Below are 15,105 nucleotides of genomic sequence, written 5' to 3'. Positions count from 1 at the left end.
ATTGGCAAGCTAAACAGTCAATCCGAGCAACGATTTCCCCGGAAGCTCTGACGTCAATTCAACATGACAGAGGTCATTGTTAACAGGGTGGCGCACACTGCATTGATATCAACCACATGCTCATTGACCAGCCTGACGTTATCAGATGTCCAAACATCAGTTTGGTCTGGACCAATAGGACAACAAATCACAAATGAATGGGCAATTTGGATAGAAAAATCTGAAAATCTCTGATATTCAAAAGATGTCACCCAACTCCGGATGCAGATTTATCTCTTGACTAGACTGCTGCTGATGCTTCTAGCAGGCCTGACTGCATGTCTACAGTCATTGCATATGATCCAGAATGTGTTGCCCTTTGGGTTGGTTGTCTGGGTATTCCAATGTTATATAACACGGTCAGTTGGACTGTTTTATTTCATGGCATATTAATAGTATTCCATGCTATGAGAGTCAAGAGAGACAATGGAGTGATTTATGTGGTGATGACTGTTTTTAATTTTTTTTTTTATAGCTGCCTTGGCTGCAGAGCTGTGGCAGTAGTGACCACAAGGGACCACACCCTAACCCTCTGACCGGGAACCTCAGGTCAGTGGGCACTTCTCCTAATTCAGACTTCCAATGTAACTGGAGAAGGAAAAGACCATTTGAAAATAAAACTGCAATGGATTCACAGGCTCTTTGCTGAACATTCCTGTCATCCCTCTATGCAATTATGTCTGTTTTGCTCATTCATTGATACTTACCTGTCATCTTTTCAAATGAACAGTATACATCATGATATAACTTACCTTCCTTTGCTGCCTACACATTTTTTCAACTCATCCAAGCAAGTATATCCAGAAGTGAATGCAGATATTGCTGATATTTCAACATCATCCCACAAAAAATGACTGCCGTTATACTGCAGTTTTTTCATAGAAACACTACAGTTACACTGAAGTACAGTGCAGTACAATAATATTTTCATGTCCAAAATATTGCATTTTCTGCAATAAAGTACAGTACTATGCAGTGCAATGCAGACACTTCAGACACTTTGGTTGGTATAGATTTTTAAGCCGCAGTTGCTTTTTCACAACCAGACAGGAACTATGAAATCATAATCATATATATTATATGTCATATATCTCGATTGGTCTCAGAGCCTTTTAATTCCATTAAAAATGCTCATGTATTTTTGTGCTTTAAACATCTCTATGTTCCCTGTCTCTCATTTTTTCAATTGGTCATGTCAGACTTGTTTTCTCTGTATTTCACCCAAACAACCTCATCTCACATTGTTGAGTTCTTCCCAGCCATGCTTTGGCCATATGTTTGGAAAAGTTTGAAGGGGGCTGGGATTGGCTGTATGTAGGTTGTGCTTTTCTGGACCTGATAGATATTGTCTCATCATCATGATTCACTTTCCCCACATCGAGGCAGGTTTTGCAGGAATTACCATGAAACAATTCTGGCTCTGACTCATCACCTCTGCAAATTCTGTGTGGATTTGCGGTTCAACATGCTGTCTTTCATGCTTTTATGTTACATGGCAAATATTTGGAAACATTTTCTTTAATGAAAACTCCTGGAGAACTACAAGTGACATTACATGAATACAAATGATTGACTTCCTGAAGGTGACTAATGGATATGGAAACGTACATCGACAATGCAACAGAATTATATATTTTTTCTCCACACTATTTCCCCAAATAAAGTAGGAGTAAAGCTAGCCTGTGATTCTAAATTATGTCTGAAGGACAGGACTTGTGAAAGGCCCCTGATTCACCTTACTCTCTGGCACACACGTGCTGTGTTTCAAAGTAGCCTACTGGACAATGTGCAGTTGACATGTTTTATTCCACACTATTGTAAGACATGACTCAGTCTTTCCCCTTGGATCTCCATGGACTCCCATGACTAATGTGTGACAGTTGAGGGGTCACAATGTGCTAATTTAAAGTAATTCATAAATGATGTCTAATAAACTAATAAAAGAACTGTGGCCCCTTTGGTATCTGTTTAGTATACCTGCAACAATGACATAACACACACATCACAATGTAACTTGCATAGTCCAACACTTTTTTCTGGATTCAAAACTTGCATTGCCAGCATGAGCAGGGAGGCTGAATCCCATGAGTGCTAGTGTCTGTTACATGCATGTCTTTTACAGGTGATAAAGAATGGATGTGAGAGTATTTTACCTTGTTCTGATGTGAGCATAAAAGCTATGCAACTTTGGTCTGTCTAAAAATGTAGGTATGTAATGCAGATGTGTAGTTCCCTTCATGCTTATCTGGCTATACTTAAGTAAGCTTTACACCAATGACCACTCACAACAGGCTCCAGCAAGGTCTTCCTGAATCTCCAACTCGAAGTGATAATGTAGTGTAGTAATCGAAGTGTGGAGAGAGGGCGCTGATCAAAGCAGTGGCTTGCGTCACAGTATGTGTTCGCCGTCACACTCTGTCTTAGTTCAGATTGGCCAGTTTTTTCAGTTGTAATTTAAGTCTGAAATTTGCAGATGAAGGAGGAAACAAACGTGTTTCGGGTTCATGGTAGCTTTGTGGCCATGCCTACCAAACCCTCCTTATTCAGTAAAGCAAAGGTACAAGTGGTTTTCCCTTCTCTGTCTGCTTTAAGGTGACCTCATTCCAGATAATGTCAGCAATAGGCCTATAAACTGTGCTGTGTATGCTGCACAGTCCCACATGGGTCTGGACTTGTTTGCCTCTCATGCCAACATCTCAAGCTGAACCAGTCATACTATGGAGCCTATAAAACATTGGTGCTTCTATTGTTGCTAGCCCGTCTTAGTCTTGCACGGTTAGTGAGATTTAGTCACTACACTCTACTGCGGGGACCCTGTTTTGATGTCACAAAACGTTGGCGACCCCAGTCATTCACAACATCTCTGTTGTAACACCCAGTCCAGAGTGGTAGCCTACTTTGATTTTCCCCAAATGTCCTAGCAAGCTCATTTGTTTGGCTATCTTTGTGCGTGTGGTTGTTTTGCTACTTTGTTTGGAACGTTGATCAAGCATGATTATGTCAATCAAGCAGCTCATGCAAGTTTATTTTTATGTAGCCAGATTGTAATGAAGAATCCTATTACATGGGGGTTTTAATATTTTTTATTTGATGTATGTATATTTTAATGTAATGTACTGATCAATTGTAAGATACTCAGGCGACCCCATTTGAATATCAGGCAACCCCACATAGTCTCTAACATAGTTGATGCGCGCTCAGAACGCCGGTATTGCAACGTTGTTGTCACGGATAGGAGCATGACAAGTTATGTGGGACCCTACCATTCTCGTACAATCACATTGTCAATAACAGTAAAGACATCTATTTTATATTAGTAATGTAGACTAATCATTGGTAATAGTAACAATAAAATGAAGATTTTTTAGCTTTGCTTTTTTATGTTAGCTTTGTGAATTGGTAGAAGAGAGTGCATATTGTGAAATGATAATGAATATGTCAAAATATCAAATAGCGTTTTTATTGTAATAACCCAGAAATTTACACTTTGCAGTAATTTAAATGCAAAAACATGTGCAAAATTTGTACAAAAGTCATGACCTTCAAAATATCTAATGGAAACTATTGACTTTGATGTGATTGTGTGTGATTGTATAGCAGTTTTAAGCCTTGTTCCAGTACAAAATATTTGCTAGGAAAAATATTTATCAAAATGTGTCAAACTTTTTTATGGGAGAACACAGGAAATTGGGAACACAGATAGTCCCGACATACATGCCTAACGTGTACAAATGTCACTGACATATACCATCAACAACAACAGCATTATCATAAAGTAAAGAATGTTAGGATATTGTCTCCTATGCCATTTGGGAGCACATGCACTTAAAATCATGAGCAGAACATCTCTCAAATATGGGATACATTTAAAATGCTATTCCACAAATGATGGTCTGTGTGATATTTAAATTCTTCAGAAACTGTGTTTTCATTTCTTTAACCCACTGTCTGAACTTGTCTTTACCCAGACACCACAGGACTGTATTCAAAGAGTAGCTGTCCGTGTTACCTTTACAGGAGAGGAGAGAGTAGAGTTGGCTTTGACTGCAGGAGCAGGAGACTAACTGAGTCACCATCATCTCCATGGCAACCTGCCAACTCCAACCCCTTTGAGTGCTGTGTGGTCTTTGATCACAGTACACCACCACAACTTTCCTCCTGAAGCATTGAGATCTCTCCTGTCCTCTGTGTAGAAGGCACTACTGAGAGAGCGCTGCCTTGGCCTCTTTGTCTGATGAGTGTAATTATGAATGTGCAAGGGGGATCCTACAGCCACGCCTGGTGCCCTGACTTCACCAGACAGACAGACGGAGTAAGCCTGAGGGTTGCTATAAATACCAGCCTTATTACTAGTTGGCTATGAGGCTGCAGCTGGAGGGTCCTCATTTTGGCTTTTCCAGACTAAAATAAAAGAGGCTGGAGAATCTGGGGAAAGAACCTCACATCGTCAGACCTCATTTTCCTTCCACTAAAGAGTTTAAGAAGTGAAAGGCAGCCTCTGAGACAATAGAGGCCTAGCTGGACTGGGTCCAGACAGACGCTTGGCTCCTTTCTCCAGCAGCTGCTTGCAGAAGTCCATGCCGGGTCAGAGTTACTCTTTGCATTTTAATGTTTACAAAAACCAAAGCATGAGGTTTGGATAGAGCTGAATTTCTAGCTCGATGATTGGCTGGAAACTCAAAGGTTATACTGTGTCTTTGCAAAGCACCCTTTTTCATTAACATAAATGTCATACCTGATATAACCCGCGTAGCTAGTCATTTAAATAAAAACAACAATGTATTCAGTCTATTCATTTATAATATGAAGTTTTAAAGTGTGATTCTCATTGACTTTGTCATTTAGAATATAAGATAGGTTATCAGACATATTTAATTGATTTCTCTTTTATAATTACTTAAATGGGGATAGTCTGTTTGTTCTGAAAAGATGCCTGGCAGATCCAGTCACGTTTTTATCCCTCATTTGGTAGCATGTTTAGAATGCAGTTATGTCCACCAATACATGGCAATATCAGTAAAATAGCTCTCAACTTCCACTTATAAAGGACCTCCAGGGCAAAGGAAACCTTTGTTATGGAAAAGAAGGTCTGGTAGATCAGGCGGATCACACAGTTGTCCTCAGCACGCAGCCAATGACTCATCTGCCCTCATCAAAAAAAGAAAGATATTCATGAAGCAGACTAGAGTCCAAAAAGAACTCACACTAACAAGCCATCCCATCAAGTTGAAGGCCACAAGAGACTCAGGGGATTTTTAAATCTCAATGATATTAAAGCATGCAGTTTATGTAACAGAAAAAGATGCTAACCTCAAAACATGCAACATTGTATTCTTCAAGTACCAATTATAGCCTACTGCGAGTATTTCAGCAGCAGTTCAAGCTGATTTAACATTTTGTTTTTCAATCAGAATAAATGTCTACCCGTGTACCATTTGGACAACAGTCAGTCAACATTAACTTTGTCTAGGTTTGGAAAATGTAATAGGTTTTCATGTCAGACAGTTGGATTTACTATTTGTTAATATTTTGCAACAGTGATCCAATAATCATAAATCAAATTCAGAGCATGAAAATACCAGAACATTCATTTCATGTTGGAAAACAATGAATAAACAATAGTTAAATATCAGTTCTACACTTTTTAGAGCCAGATGTTGGTTATCTGTTTCAAATGATTTTCAATGATATGATGTCTGTAACATTATGTGTCCTGTATAGCAGACATTGCATTTTTGAAGGGTAATACTGTATGTGCTAACTGACATGCATGAATCTGCTTCAGAGCATTTCCATGAATTATTTCCATTTATACAACAATTGGGTTCTATGGAACTATTTATTTGTTTCTGATTGGCCGAGAGACGTTCCATGAGTTGGAATATCCCTGGACTTTGCACAGCTAATAATAAATCACTCCGCGATACAATGCGAAGATTTGACACAATGTTCTCATCCCAGCTCTCCACTATTTCAAGCAATGGGTCCCTATCTTTTACTGTCTATGGTTACTCCTTAGCAAACCATAACGAAACAGTGCTTCACCACATCTGTGGATTAAGCCACACAGTCAACTCAATGTAAGTAAGATAAACGAGGATGCTAATTGTTCTCAGCATTGCCAGCATTGTGTATAATATGATTGTCACTTGGAGGAGACCATAGACAGTGGAGGAGACTTGTAGATAACTAACGTTAGCATAGTTAGCTAACTGCTGCTAACCTGCTAGCATCGTCACGTCAGGCTGTGCACAGTAGTGTAACATTTATTCACCATAAATTAATAAAGTTGAGTGGTTCTGCAATGTAGACTATGTTTTTTTTGCAGTACCATGTCCCTTACATGACATGGCCCATCCTTGTAACATGCATGCAGCAAACCTAGATATGAATGTGATTTCAGCCCGACTTTCAACATTTCTTTCAAGAAGACACGTAAACCACAAAGACCCGTAATGAGGGATCTGGAATGTTGGTTACCTAGCAACCAAGACGCTGAAAAGGGAACTATTTTTTGGTGCGAAAGAAATGAAAAAAATTTAAAAAAATTAAACAATAACGGGATGTTTTCAGATTATTTAGTTTGTGGTAGAATTGTTGTATAAAAGCAATATAGCACTCGTGATCGTGGGATTGGTAATGGATATTACCACGGCTGTTGTTGCCTGCGCCACTCGGCCTTCGGCCTGGACAGCAACCCCACTTTCACTCGTGCTATATTGCTTAATTATATTTGATTTAAAGCATTAATATGCTGTTAATGACACAAATGTCTACACTAACAAGTCAAAACCTTGTTTGAGCCCGTAACTGAGAGATAAGACAAGCGGTAGTGTTTGATTCATTGAGCTGTTCCACACAATTGATGTCCTAACTTAGGTAATGGGTGGGGATCGAAGAGGCAGAGGCAGCGCTTTCCGATCAGACCAGCCCCACTAATCAGATGTATGGTGTATGCCATATCGCACTGAGACACAAAATCTGGGGGAGGAAAAGGTCACAGCTCCACAACACGATTAGTGAGACAAGTGACTAATTCGCCTTGCTCTCTTTCTGATAAATTTAGACATGCTATCTTTTTATATGCTGCAAAGAGCATTGCGAATGTCAGTGCACAGCTGGAAACAATACAGAATAGCGCATGGTACATCAATGGTACAACATTAGATTGTGGAACTAAGATAGAATTACTATATTCTTACATTTAGCCTGGCCATAAATAACTCGCACCACTTCATCAGTCTCACATCAGAAATCCAACCCATTGCAAATCATTGGGTCTTAGAGGATTCTCAACAATTAAAATGGTTTGAATCAGAAGTAAATCTGAAAAAAAATATTACTTTGCAAAATTCCCTGCAATTATACATACATTACATACTTAAACAGGATAAGATAATAATTATTATTTGTATAGCACTTTTCAAAAACCAAGTTACAAAGTACTGTAGGCCTGCAAAGGCAGCACAAGTCAGACAGACAGGATATCTCACACCTACATGTAAGCAAAGCATGTTTTGCAGTGTAGTTAAAAATCTTGGATTTGCCTTTGATTTTTACTAAACAAGTAAGTAGTGTGTGAAGGGTAGCTCTTTCAGCTTAGAATTATAGCTACATAAAACCCCCTATATATATCGTATAAGGACCTGGAAACACTCGTCCGTGCCTTCTTCAAGGCTGGACTAATTTAAATGTATATCTACCGGATTATTAAGTGGAACAAAGAAGCGAGAGCACGTCACTCCTGGGTTGTCTGAACTTCACTGGCAGGGGTGTAGCACAAGATCCTGGGCCCTATAGGCAGTCCTGATGGGCCCCCATGCCCCCCACCATGCATATACTCCAGACTTTTCAAGGGCCCACCCCCGGGGCGCTAGTCAGTACTGGTTTTACCCCCAGTCCGACACCCCTGCAGAATAGAGCTCACATTTCAGGTGTACACAGGAGAGGTGTCTCATTCCTTGGACTTCAATCAACAAATTCTTTGTTTCTTTTCATTATTGTGGCCCCTCTGGCAAGGAGCAATGATGCACATTACTTTTACCCCAACATTCCGGGGAACCAGCTAAACTGATAAAGACAGCACTGCAACGTTGGAATACAGTACACATTGGTCATAGTGTTATCCGATTGCGTCAAAGTCCGAAATCATTCAGAGTAAACATGGTCTAGTGTTATTCATTTGCCGCCCCTCGAGTTGGGCCATTACATTGTTCTTGGCCAGACCCTTAATCTTTCTAGATCATCAGGGTGCTAGCGATCAGCAACATATCCAAACAAAGCACAAACTCTTCATGAGGGCACCAACAAATACCAACAAGAAACAGCAAATTCTTCAAATTCAAATTCCTCAATGGCCATTTATGATCCGATTTTTGACCCACTGACATAAGGCTGTCTTGATTACAAATTTAGGCGCTGTGGGTATGACAGAAGTGGATAATGTGCATAACACAAACCATGTAACTGAAAGGGCATAAAAAGGACTTATGAATGGGAGAATTTGGCCCATAGTGCACTGGTGGCAACCAGAAAAATTAATCTGTTGTTATCAAAGCATGCATATTTCTGCCATTAATGCTTAAATACTGAGTTGTTCACATTTTGTCTTTGCAAAACATCGGTGAGCATGCAAAGCTATGGTAAGCTTTCAAACATTACAGTAGGCAGTCATTGTAAGGACAGACAAACATCTGCATTGTAATATAATTGAGCTGGAAAAGTGGGGTTTCTCTCTGGCTGCATTTATTCATTCAGTACTTGCACACCAACAGAGAGAGTGAATGAGAGAGAGAGAGAGTATAAGGTGACAACAGGCTTCATTGAGGCCAGCTGTGTCTCTAGGGGTCGGTGCTGGTGACAAGCAGCCAAAAAAATCCTCTGACTATTTTCCAGAAGAGGAGGTTTCAACCATTCTTCCTGCAGAAGACTGAGAGATGTGGTCCTGTGTTCAGTCAAACAACACAACTGGTTTCAGAAATATCATCTATGAAACAATAAGAAATATGTCCTTTTGTCTATTTTTGAGTGTTCATTGAAGCGGTCTACTACATGTCAGTAATTTAAGAATCAGGTGGGGAAAGCAACATTTTTGACAAATAGAGGAATGGCTCAGTGCTAGGATTAAAAAAACAGTGAAAGTGTACTGATTGCCAACGGCAACAGCAAAGGCCTACAGCTGAGAAGACAACAATAGCAACAATAGCAAACAACAATAACAAAAAGAGCACATTACATTTCTATAGCACTTAATCAGCTCACCTGAAGTGCTTTGTGTGCATCTGAAGTGAGTGTGGTGGGAAGATACATGAACATGAACTTATATTTGAATATTTGTGTCTGGTGGATTTCTATCAAATAAAGATCAAAGGGACAAGCTATTTTACATAGCCTATATGTCTCTGTGTTATTTACTCACATTATATGGAAATTCAACTCAGTCAGCTCTTACAGATAACAAATGTAATGTGTCTTACTTGAAATGGAAAATATGTGTCTATGGCTATCTTACTTCCAGTGTTTAGTGTGTCCAATAATAATGCATTCTATAGAGGTAAGAAAATGACATTGAACTATTTAATGACAGTGTTTTTCACTAGTAACTTGAACATAAGGTTAAATAATAGTGCAATCTCTTATAGCAATAGGAAGCACACCTCTTGAATCCTGCCATATTTTGTAGTTAAAGCTCCAGTGAACATGTGGATCATGTTTTTCCCCTCATTCACATTGCTCTTTCAATGTTCATTCATCAACCTCGTTGACTCTGTTGCCATGGCATTGAGCAGTGGCTCTCTGTATCTGCCAGACTGGACGATGAGTCAGTTAGGTTTGTGCTTCCATCCAGTTGTCTGACGTCAAGGGAGCAATCATGTCCGGTGTGACCAGGAGACACCTTGCTAAAAGGTGAGGCAAAACACTCTCTGGGTCTCTCATATGTGTATGAATTGAGATACCAGTCAATTATTGATGTAATACAGAAGGTAAGGAATAAGGAATAAGGAAGGTACAAGAACACAGACATTTAGAAATACTCATAATATGTATAAGTTTTGATCCCGTGAGGGAAATTTGGTCTCTGCATTTATCCCAATCCGTGAATTAGTGAAACACACTCAGCACACAGTGAGGTGAAGCACACCCTAATCCCAGCGCAATGAGCTGCCTGCAACAACAGCGGCGATAGGGGAGCAGTGAGGGGTTAGGTGACTTGCTCAAGGGCACTTCAGCCGTGCCTACTGGTCGGGGTTCGAACCGGCAGCCCTCCGGTTACAAGTCCGAAGCGCTAACCAGTAGGCCACGGCTGCCCCAAGGGTTAGCCTAGCAGAGGATGGTTAACCATGGATGTGGACAGTGGGATGTAGAATGCTGCAAAAAAAAAAATCATTCAATAATTAAACGTAGACAAAATCAGTAAAATGTAATATCTACGGACAAATGTTGCTTAACAGATACAGATACTACTTATCAAGTAACCCGTTTCAGAATACAGGGCATTGTTTGTTCAGGTCCTGAGTGCATGGTAATGTAATCTGAGTGATTTCAGCAAGACAGGACTTTCCTCCTCAACCAGTTGATCAGGTAATTAGGCAAGGAGTTCTGTTATTAACCTGACATCATGTCTCACAAAAAAACATTGAGATGGAAAGTAGACTCAAATACTAATCTGTTACTATGAAGGGCAGATTTTACAGGGCCAAAGACAAAATTAGTCTTTCTGTGACAAGTTCATTAAAATATTAAATTGACCATTATCAGGACGCCCAGTTGCATAGTATAAGTATAGAGGGTGAAACACAGCCTACAGTTGTACATTGTGAGCAAAGACGTAGGAGTGCACAGTGCATTGTCAGTATTCTTCCTTACATTACTGTATTTCTCAGACTTGTCCTGGTCTATCCACAAAAGATCTCATGTGGCAAAGAGCATACAAACATTCTTTCAACTGTGAAGCTCTTCCTCAGCCAACACATGTAATATTATGAAGAAGGGAGCCATTGGCCGACCAGTCATAAATCACAAATCATTTCAAATGAAATGCAAATCGTCCAAAGGCTAATTCATAGATGTGAGATCTTGCCAGCAAGACTAATTAGTATTTTATGCAAAGGATAATTCATAGCTGTGATATTGGATATTGAAAATAAGAGTTAAACTATTTTTATGCTATGCACAGGTATCATTCTGAGATGTTCTGATATCCAAACAGTATTAAATGTCATGACACATTGGTTGAGTTGGTCAAAATAAAACCCTTCCATTACAAAATGCTTCAAACAATGCATGTGTCAAACCTCTCTGTACTTTACAGAAATGCATTGTTCTTCCATGTTTGGATACAGTTCTGCTCTGGGCATTGATATTTTCTTTTCATGGTTATAATTTAGTGAACCTCAAAAAACAAAAGGCAAAATGAAGAGACGTTGTTTACACACACCAATGCCCTTTTGGTTTCGGCTGGAAAGTGTGGTGACTATTCTGATGTGACAACCTACACTTGTACTGTACTTGACTGACTAGGAGAGAAAGTGTGTGTGTGTGTGTGTGTGTGTGTGTGTGCATGTGGTTTGTATGCCTCAAGGGAGGAGTGCTACCCAACAAAAGTAATATTCAGCTTGCCTACATTGCAACTACTGTGGTCTCTCTCTCTCTCTCTCTCTCTCTCTCTCTCTCTCTTTCTCACACACACACACACACACACACACACACACATGCACCAATGGAGAGTGTTGTCACCTCCCACTCTTTGTGCATGTTTCCCTATAATTAAAGAAGTTCAATGAAACAGGGGCAGTTTCAAAGCAGACATTCATTTGCCATATAAGCTTGAGTAGAACCCTTTTTGACTACGTTAAGGCCAATTTACCTTGTGAAACATCTCCTGCACTCAGGAGTCACCCCTTTAATTAAGAATATTCTTACCCATGGTCTGTGTGGAGCAGTGGGGCATCTGAGGTGGTTTGACTAATTGCCTATGCATTTTAAAGTCAGCGTGTTACAACGAGAGCTAATGAGTGTTTCTGATGAGGGGAAGCGAACTTGACTGGGGAGAATATGACATGTTGACGCCAGAAGTTCACCCACACAGGTGCCATTTACAACCCCTAATCCCAAGACCCCGTAACACTTTTTCATTGGAAATGTTTTATAATCATTGCAAAAAGATTGTTTTTATTGAGTGATGACATTTATTCTGCAGGACGTGTAGTGTTGCATCTATACTGCAGGTTAGCGAGTGTGTCCTTGTACTCTTGAATAACAACTATGCATAAGCAGGTCTCGGAGAGATTACTTATTTACTGGTTCATCTTTTTAGATGTACAATACTTGTATGCTTGGATACTTTTTATTTATTGCCAAATATAAAATGCCATTGCCAAATATAAAATGCCATTGCCAAATATAAAATGATTGCAGGACAAAAAGTTACAGTATCATGCTTTCTCCTGACCTCACTTTTTCTTTCTCAGGGTTCTTTTTTACCCTCTGAAAAAGGACCCCAGCAGGTCTTCTGTTCACAGAGTCAAGTTTCACCCCACCATTACATAAGAAGGAAGTTAGAATTACATAATGCTTTGTTAAAGGTGGAGACTAGGGGAGTGTTGTCCACAGATTCGTGTCCGAAAAGGATTCATCTCTTTTTATCTAGTTCTGAGAAGAGACTGTCCAATCACTGTCCACTTCACAGGCAGCAGCCACCAGAATGAGGGGTCATGCTAAACATAATGACATGCTGAGAGATGATTGCATGTTGCAGACAGGCTGACAGAGAGGACCAGACCGGAAAATGCAGAGATTGTTTGGGAAGGAAGGATGATGTTTGTTTCTCAGGCAAAGCATATTTAGTGCCACCTAAAGAAGGTCAAATACATCTTGTGAATCTTTGTCTCATTGATTTCATTATCACTGAAAGGTCATTCTAGAGAAAGTCTATAGCAGTGACATTATTGTATTTGTGATACTGTAGATCATAGGCAAGACCTCTGCAAAACCAGTCTGAACAAATTATATACAGCTAGCCATTGGTCAAGTTATTGGTCATTCTGTAAAGAGAACACTTTTCACTGAGTCAATACCTGGGGAGGAGTATCTTTTCAGGATGCTGAGTGGAAAAATATGTTTGCTTCTTTATATTGTAGTGGGGTTTCCTGACGGTTAACAAGGTTGCAGCTTGATTTCATGAGCTGGGTGCAGACCATGAGATGGACTCCATGGTGCCTTGTAATTAAAACCATTGCCAGATATAAATTGAGGTGTAACAGGGAGCTGAGTTTCCATAATGGTAAGCTTGGCTCCTGTAGAGATCAATGAGACCAGAGGATAAAGTACCCTTGGACCATGCACTGAAAGAAACCACATGCATCTCCCAGTAAAAGCAAGAGAATGCTTTTACTCAGCAATGCTCTTATGGTACGGTTTAAGATATTCACTGTTTATCTAATGGTAAGTAGATTAAAAGAGCTTAGTTAAAACATTTAAAATGACCTAAAAATATCATCAGAATGTCCAAAATGCCTATGCTCTTGTTCAGATATCCACTATAGTTAGCATGCAAACCAGCTAACGTAGGCCAGGCTTTCTTGTGATCATTCAGAGATGGGTGTAGACAAATCAAGTATTTGGCTTTTAATCAGTCTTCTCTTGTTAAGTATAATGGAATTACCTGTCCATTGTCAGTTGACCCACAAACATGGGAGACAACGTTTATGTTGAAATGGAACAAGAGCAATACAAAGGACAGTATTGCAACCTGGCTATACATTTTCTTAAGGCCGGTTATATGTGATCCCCAATATGTTTCATTAAGAAACAGTGTTGTCACTAAGCAGAGGGGGAGGCCTTCAGTGTAATGAGTGCCAGCTGTTTGAACCAGCTACCAGCTACGAACACTTCTTGCAGCCTCTCTTTAATGTGAGGTGAGGTCCTGGTTCTCTTCCTGGATGTCTTCACTAATGTCCGTCTATTTGTTGCATTTGAAGGAAATTCGACATCTAAACATTTACATAGACCTCTATAATTTCAGGGAGAACAATATAATGCAGAGTATGTCCATTTCCAATAAGGCAGTAGTGTTAACAAGTGCTGAGAGCAGAGAGAGGGGTCCTCATAGAGGCTGTAAAAGACCTGAGGCCATCATTTTTGAGGAGGTGTCAAAAGGGACATCCTGCCAGGTGTTGGCACTGTCATGGCAATTGCTTTTAAGTAATATGCACTGAATTTAGGGAAATTAACACACAGAAGGATTTGCAAAGTGATCACATGTCTTTACTGGTATTACTGAGAGAAAATATTGAACAAGGAAGACAAAACACTAATCCTGAAAATATTTAAACATTTGAAATCAGTGCAATCACTGTAACTGAAATAGAGTAGCCGGTTTGCCTGTAAGGTCTGGCCACTGGTGATGGCAAGCTTCAAGTCAAAATGTTTTGAGGTTGTTTTCATTTGTTTGGTGTGTCAGAGGTATCAGCAATAATGTGTATTCAAAACCTGCCATATTAAAAAGGCAGTGCAGAGTGTATCCACCTAAAATCATCTACAGATGAAAGATATGAAGGAAAATGTTAAAACAAAATGAAAAATGTCGATTTTTGTCTTTCAAAAAGAAAGCAAACAATGGCGAACAACAGGGCATTCAATGCACCACTGTTTATGTTGAATCAGACACTTTGCAAAGTTTTTGTCCTGCTCAAACTCAAGTTATTTCCAGTTGTTGCATCCTAATGGCCGTAGACTTTGAGTTCATTTAAAGGTAAAAAGTTAAAATTGCCATAGGTCATCGCACCTAGCAATCCCCCAAGTGGTCAGATCCACCCTAAAGATGGGTGAGAGAACCTTAGTATGAGCAGGCTTTCCAGACTGTAATCTTAGCGAAAACTTGAGAACCACCAGACAGAGCTAGGCTAGATATACAATATTTTTCATATAAAATTGCACAGTGAAAGTGAATAGTATGTTATATTGAATTGCTATATATATGCAGAGGAAAATAAACCTTTTTAGTATCATAAGCACACTATTTGAAATTAGATCATATTTTCATTATTCTCACTTCAACAAAGACAC

The sequence above is a fragment of the Alosa sapidissima genome, chromosome 14, assembly GCF_018492685.1.
Source record: "Alosa sapidissima isolate fAloSap1 chromosome 14, fAloSap1.pri, whole genome shotgun sequence".
Classification (NCBI taxonomy): Eukaryota; Metazoa; Chordata; class Actinopteri; order Clupeiformes; family Clupeidae; genus Alosa; species Alosa sapidissima.
This window is presented reverse-complemented; position numbering follows the sequence as displayed.